General features: G+C 31.9%; 2 long non-coding RNA genes across 2 annotated transcripts; both read left to right on the top strand.

The window, feature by feature from the left end:
- Positions 1–4,295: 4,295 nt before the first annotated feature.
- Positions 4,296–6,922, top strand: LOC119691985. Its single transcript, XR_007268075.1, has 3 exons — positions 4,296–4,383; positions 4,741–4,880; positions 5,144–6,922. It is a non-coding gene; the product is annotated as an uncharacterized LOC119691985 (long non-coding RNA).
- A 218-nt stretch (positions 6,923–7,140) lies between these two features.
- On the top strand, positions 7,141–7,687 carry LOC125491042. Its single transcript, XR_007268077.1, has 2 exons — positions 7,141–7,270; positions 7,366–7,687. It is a non-coding gene; the product is annotated as an uncharacterized LOC125491042 (long non-coding RNA).
- The last annotated feature ends 510 nt before the right edge of the window (positions 7,688–8,197 follow it).

Here is an 8,197-nt window from a genome sequence, read left to right as displayed (position 1 = left end):
TCCTCCGACCAACTTATTAATCACTTCCCTTGCTCCTAACCTTATATATTTACATGTTTTATATTTATTTCATGTAAATAAATCAACATGAATACATGTTGTCAAAGCTAAAGGGACAATCATATTTATAATCATAAATTAACTGAAACTAGAATAGTTCAATAATTTACAGTATAGTAACTTTATTAAATCATGAATTTCATAATAGATAAGTATTTGAAAATATAATAATATGACTCTAATTTTGTAGCCAAGTGGGAAGTGATTTAGGTATTATTTTAAAAGATTAAATATATAATATGAAATAGTGAATATTCTTTGATCTTATTGGAATATAGGATAATTGTTATGAAATAGTGAATATTATATAAACTTATTCAAATATATTATAAATAGTTGTAATAAATATATCCTAGCTAACTTTATTCCTACTATATCCGTATAGTAAGAATTTATTGATTTAACAAGGAAACAAACACTTCTATGGGTAAGAATTTACATAACTTTCTGAAAATATGCAAATTGGACAGGAATCTGATCTACCTTCAAGCCATTTGTATTTATTGAGCAATATAGGACCAGAAATGATTTAGTTTAAGTATCTAGGACCCTTATTTGTGATATCTTGACACTTATTAGAGTAAATTTCTCCGTCAATCAATTCTTTCCCTGCGCTGTTACTTGTTTTTAAACTCAAAGTCAAATAATCTTCTCTGCCATATAGGTAGATACTACAATAAATCATCTTTGAAAAGTTTATTTAAGTATGTATCTACTTTATTCTTTGAATAATTACTATAGCATAGATTCTATAGAAGTATTTATTTACCTAATGAAAAATCAATAATTTGAACAAAGAACCATAGAACAAATTTGAAGGTAGGTGTATATTTTTTATTTGATAAGAATTTATTATTTTTGAAGTGAGATCTATTGTCAGGTTTTAGTTATTTGATAATCATCATCATCATCATCACCAGCCCGCTTCTGCCTATTTGTATCTATCCAGAAGTCCCTATTCTAAACTAAAATAAGTTGAACCAAAGCTAGAGAATGTGTAATGTGTAGGTTTTTCTCTAGCTAGCTAAATACTGAATGAGCGAGGTAGAAGACCTGTAGTGTACCTATCTAATCCCTATACCAGTGTGATGGAAATTGCAGCCGTGGGTTAGCGTCCTTCAAGAAATAAAGTGTATAACTTCTCAATCATATACAAGAGACAAAAAGTAAGTAGAAAGGTGACTTAGCTTCGCACACGGTGTTCCGCCTCGGCTCCACGCGCCTGGTCCTCAAGCTTCCACGGCACCGATCACTCCCTCCATCTGACCGTCTCCTCACCACGGCTGCTCACACAAAAGTGCAAAGTGCCCACGCGCTGCTCGCTTACGTGGATATTATCCTCTACCCTCAACTCGCCGATATCAATATTAAGGCTCACCTTCACTCAGAATAATTATCTTGATTATTCTGTGATCCGAAATCGGTACAACGAAGCTTGGCACGAAGTTAGCCGACACCCTGAATGATTTAATAGACAACTTTTCCAAAAATCCCACGGGAAAACCCTTCCAAAGCGCAACAAATCCCTCGGAACATCCAGTCGTAGTTTAAATTCATTATTTGCGAAATAGTTAATGTTTCGGCATCGATGGAACATTACATTCAACCCCTTATATTTTTGTAGTATCGCAAGTATATTATATAATTGAGATATGGAAAAAATATACACAATAATATACACCACCCTTTATTTTCGCAAATATCAAATTCATAGAATTTAAACGATGAAAAATTTGTAAAAGGAAATTCCGATCATCACCTCAATATGTCTGTGTGTGTGAGTGTAAAATGACTCAGATGATTTGCCAACAAGATCCCCAGAAATTATCAAAAATCAACGACCATCCCTATTATTATTTATTATTTACATAACTATTGATCGAATACTTAGTAGATTATTCATGCTCCAATAAACCGGGAACAAGGGGATACCCTGTCGATCAGAAGGATCCAATGCTAAATGAGAAACCACAGAACCTTAAATTTATTTTTAAGAATTTTGTAGCATCTTTAACACGCCCTCTTAGAGCACGAACTCTCCCACGCCCTATGTTTTCGACGATGCATCATCAATAGAAATTAATAAAGTTCAAGTCTCAATCTAACAATCCCCAGGAACAATGTCCACCAATCTCCGAGCTTGATGTAGAGTGTAGAATTATTACTTATCATTTTACCAAAACTAGAAAGAGAATTATTATTGCGAACCATTATTGCATTCATGTTTACAACTGATTCACAACTTTTCAGTCCCTCTCCAATTCAGCAAAATGACAAAATTTGTGTTGAAAATATATATTTTTTTTTTTAAGTAAGTAAGTACATGTTGAGTATAGAATATTATGAAGATACTGTACATACAACAGTATAATTTGACTATGCTGTCCTATCCTAACACCAAAATCTTCATAAATATTCTCTTTTGTATAGTGTTGTGTCATTAAGGTGAAATCGGAATCTTTCCTTCAGTGCAGGAGAACAGCCATGATATTTTACTAAAGCCACTTTCGCTTAACTATATGTTTGTAACTACGTATTATTTTTCCAATACTTAGATTCCTAGATATTCAATTCACCACAACTCTCATCCTCTTTCTCTGATTCACGCCACTCTAATAAACATCAAGGCCTTCTTCCTCCCCACTGATTAAATCAATAAAATATCATGTATCTAATTATTAATTTTCTTTTCTATCATTTACCTACCTAAATTGAAAAGAAAATATATCTAGTTTATTTACACTTCGATCAGAATGTGTTTTTGGTGTAAAGTGTATTTGTTTTCCGTCATGATCAACTTTTGTTATGTAGATATTTTTCTAAGCAAATTGTTTCAAAGTAATTGTTTTTTTTTTTTGTGTAAAGTGTAGTGTGTCGTGTGGAGTCTGTAAAAGGTACTTTGTAAAAACATCTATAGCCTGTATAGACGTCTCATGTGTTAATGCGTGCATAGCTAACTTCAATAATAAATCGACTAAAGCGTTTGTACCACGTTTGTGCCCGAGTAGAACCGCCTTTCTTCGCCAATTTACTACAAAAGCAAGACTAAGAGTGTATGGTGTGTAAATTACTTGAACCAATTTGCACACTACTAACTGACGGTCCGATACCCATATTGCAGGCTCTGCCTAATTTAGGGTCGGATGGTCGAGTGGGAGATATCCCCACATATTATTAAGTTAGTAGTTTTTAAAAAAAAGTTAACTATTTATTTATAAAAATCTTTTTTTTTCTTTTAAGATTTTACTCAGTATTATTATTTTTAAATTTTTATTAAAATACTTATTACATAAGTAGCAATAATTCTTGTATCTACATTAGTTGATCATTTGGAAAATATTTGTGAAATAAAGGTAACTTTTGGAATAAATTTCTTTTTTAGCTAAATAAGTACCTATATAATAGGTAACTACTCAATCAAGTTTTACAGAAACAATATACCAAAGTTTCCCTTATAAATGTGTGTGTGTGTGTGTCTGAACGAAGTATCAATAAACCCTTCATTTCCCAGTTGTATTTGTCATGATTATAAATCGCACTCAATTATCAAATAATTAAAACTTCATTCTTCATCATTCTTTAATCAACTATGTAAGACCTGGCCAGGTACCTTTAACATTATTACCATTCAGACTGTAAAATGACCTTTAACGTACTTTTCTTCCTTCCACATTCTTTGCTCTTTCAGTTTTTCGAAACATTATAATCACGACATAATCCCCGGGAAATGGCTATGTAAATACCCTACCCTTTTGTTTTCTCAATAAAAGAAAATTATATCAGATCAATTTTACCAAAATTGAAAGTTCCTACTCTCATGTAACAGACAAATCCACCCCAATATTCCATCGATACCAAAACATTAAAATACCGCCATCTAGTTTTTTTTCTACAACCTATTACACTAATACTAATACTATAAATAGTTTTATTTTATCAAATATGTCTAACTACTACTTCTACTTCAACCATTTTCTACCCTCAGTAACTACCTAAGTCGAAAATAATGTTACTAGGTAACTAAAAATATTTCTGAGATTTACAACTCTCCTTCACAACCCCTATTTTAAAAACACGGTCTCCATTATCCTTATTCTAGGCTGTTTGTGTAAATGTGCCTTACCTGTCTAACTGTCAAATTTATTAAACTAAACTGTCAATGTCAACCTGACATAACCTTAACCTGTTTGGCTGTTTTTTTTTCCGCACTAATCAAAACAAAAGCATGCATCGTTGTGTTCAACAACAATCGATCGCACGAAGAAATCTAAAGTTTACCCGATTAAACTTACGAAACTCTAAAATAATGAGTGAATCTTACAGGTAAGTGTCATTATTCTTTCAAATACCCTGTATACATGCTACTAAACTAAGTCCTCATGCCCAAATTATCGTGATTCAAAATAAACAACCTCTGAATTGTTAGTCATTTATACATACAATAGCTCTGTTTTACGGATCTTGTGTTTATAATAGACCTATTGTTATAAAAATCTAACTCAATTAAATATCTCCCATACAGTTTTTAATTGATACTGACAAGACTAACCAACATATTTTAACTTATTGTCAACCCCTCACCTTTTAAATAAGTACCTATCCTAATCATTTGGTCTCCAACTCCTATATTTACATAATTTTATTTGAATTATACCTATATCATTATTTGTTTTATTTCAGGACCAAACATAACAATGCAAACCCAACTACACTCTTTGTTGAACTAAAACCCATGATAAACCACTGATCAAACCATCCACTGTGACAAAACATTCACAATCCCTCACTAATTATATACCAAAGTTACTATTCTACAATAAGTAAGTACCTATTTCTTTTCTACATATGTTGTAATCCAATTTTAATTATACTACCCTGTACTTAGATTTTGTTAGATTGCTATGAAAATCATACCCCTGTAGATCCAATATTGATTACCATTCATAAAACCATTCCCTAAATGTATTATCCTATTAGTCTACTTAAGTTATATTGAACTAAATAGTAATTTCCTGAATTTTTATAATTATGTAAATCATCACAATACTTAGCTTTTCTAATTAAATTCTATTCTTCTTTTCAGGATATGACATACTTTTTGAATGCTGATGATGATGACGATGATGACCCATATTTGACAACTTAACTCTGAGACTATATACTATGAAGTAAACATCCTGACTGAGGTAAAGAAGTGGATTGCAACGGCACTCAAAATAAGAACAACTAAACTACCCACATAATTCTTAACTTACAAAGAATATATTGATACTAAATGAGGACCAAGCCTACTTTACCTGGAATAACACTTTATCAACAACAGTAACTTCCTCCACATTAATTGTTTTCTAAATCTATTGTTATGTCTGACCGCTACCCTTTCATTACAAAATATTTTTTATTATTTTTTCTTTCAAATGAGATTAATGTTATATTTTCTTTTCTTTATTAACTGTAACTCATTGTATTTGTTTAGGAGAATGTCTTATAACATCTGCTACTAATTGGCTCTCTGGAATCTGATAATTAGATTTGGGCCTTTCCGGTTACTCTAAGTTAAGATGTTAGCATAGATAGTGTTACAGTTCTATCCCAACTCCTATGATCTATGTTGTATAATATATTATCTACTCTTTCAAACATTCAAGTATAGTAATTTTAGAGCCTAGTTTTTAAGCACCTAGTCGATGACAAGCAAAGATCCAATCCAGAAGCACAATCAACCACATCAACAAACCAAAGAACCCGCACAACAAAACTCATACAACCAATACCAAACTGAACCAACCCAGCCAAAAGGATGATTAATAATTATAGACTAGTTGCTATAACTACCGATCCCCCCCCAACCAGGCCAGTCCAATCCAGCACCAATCATACAAGCCCCGCCACGCAAACTCCTCGATCCACCAATGCAGCCGACCGCACCTCCAGACCAAAATCCCCACCCCTCATCTACCTGAGCCAGAATGTCTATATCTATTCTAATAATTTCAGGTTGTTCATAAGGACTAAAATGCGCCGTCTTTTCGTTACATTTGTTTTTTTTTTATAATTTTTTATTTTAATAAATTTACTGCTTTTACCTAAAATAAGACCATATCATTATTTTACCTACAACCCCTATTCACTAATAATTCCCTAATCAGCTACATAATCAGAGAGATCGTTCATAGTGATTCAGAGCAACACTAATATGACCTACCTACAGATAAATCAGTCTTTATACAACTATGTTTGATGTTATTCTCTTTAAAGGTAAGTAGGTACCTACCTATTAAAAATTATAGATAATGTTCTGAATAAGAAGATGATTATATCCTCTTAACTCCACGAGAAGCATAGTCTTATACACACACAACCCCTGACGATGATGATGATTATATCCTCCAACTCCACGAGAAACAGTCTTACACACAAACAACCCCTGATGATGATAATGATTATTTCCCCTTACTCCACGAGGAGCATATCTTAAATACATATACATATACAACCCCTGCTGATGATGATTATTATTTCCTCTCCATGAGGAGCATAGCCACATACAACCCCTAATCTTTTGTAATTTTTTAATGAGCTACATAACATTACTACAACCCCTACTTATTAAGTACATTTTAATAAATGGATTATTTCCATTTCCTCATCCTAACTTTATCAACTACCTACCTATCTATCTTCACAAATGCTTCCCTATTACATTCCGTTCCAATACAAAACCTAGCCTCTTGCGCTTCCTATTTCATGATAAATAATTCTTTCGTTTATAAGTTCGATCACTCCACGGCAACAAATTGTGATTATATCAAGGATATAATCACTTTCCTACCCCTAGTATGTAACAAATCATTACGAACAAGAGACTTATTATAACGTAAACATATTGAGAGTATTAGTACGAGTAAAGTGAAAAATTATAACTTGCAGTGATTTTCATGTAATGTAAAATAATGCACACAGCACACTGCCAAATATTATACTTGTCTGAGACGCAATAAAAGTTACTCTGTTAAAAAAAATAACCTTTTGTCTTTTATTGTTTGTGGTGCAATGCTGCATAAAGTTTTTTCAAAACAAACTATTGAAACTTTCTTCTAGCCATAACATTAAAAGAAATGCCTTTATGTGAAAACCGCCATATTGAGTAAATATTTACTTACTAATCTCAAAGGCAAACAACAAAACTTAATGTTTTTTCGAGACAAACGTAAGTTACCTATATACTATGCAAATGAGTGTTCAATATTGTGATTTATTTGTTAATAAGTACTATATTAATCAAATTAACTTGTAAAATTTCAGATAAAAGAACAGAAAACTAGCTGCCTGACATCTAACATGAAGATATGAAGCAAATTCCCTAACAGTATCTAATATCCTGGTCTTTGCGGTACCAAATTGTAACGTTTCGCCCTACCGCCTGCCTACCTAACTCCTACCTAATGGATTTACTAGAAGATATTTGAAACTACAACAAAACTTACTTGAGTGAAATAAAAGTGAAACAAATACTGCTTTGAATTGGCCATGAAACATCCAGGGAAACCCTACGTTGTGTTGTAACCCAATAAACGAAAGATAGTGAATTAAATAAAACTATGACCTAGAACTGATTACATACTTCCTACCTGCCTATAATTATTGACCTATATACTACAACTTTGATGTATAACTTTTATTTGTACGATAAATACATATTTACAGGTAAGTACATAAAGATAATAATATAGATAATAATGTTTTTTGGTGTTGGTTAATAAGGGAAGCCCCTCCATACGCTTTGTAGGCCTTGATCACTACACCCGATTGAATCAATATATAAGACTCTAAAATAGATAAATAATAGCAAATATTCAATCGGAGCCCTCGTGGAACACAACCATTGACTTGGACATTCCTCCGACCAACTTATTAATCACTTCCCTTGCTCCTAACCTTATATATTTACATGTTTTATATTTATTTCATGTAAATAAATCAACATGAATACATGTTGTCAAAGCTAAAGGGACAATCATATTTATAATCATAAATTAACTGAAACTAGAATAGTTCAATAATTTACAGTATAGTAACTTTATTAAATCATGAATTTCATAATAGATAAGTATTTGAAAATATAATAATATGACTC

This window comes from Plutella xylostella, chromosome 30, assembly GCF_932276165.1.
Source record: "Plutella xylostella chromosome 30, ilPluXylo3.1, whole genome shotgun sequence".
Classification (NCBI taxonomy): domain Eukaryota; kingdom Metazoa; phylum Arthropoda; class Insecta; order Lepidoptera; family Plutellidae; genus Plutella; species Plutella xylostella.
Note: the sequence above shows the minus strand (reverse complement) of the source record. Positions and strands in the feature narration are given on the sequence as shown.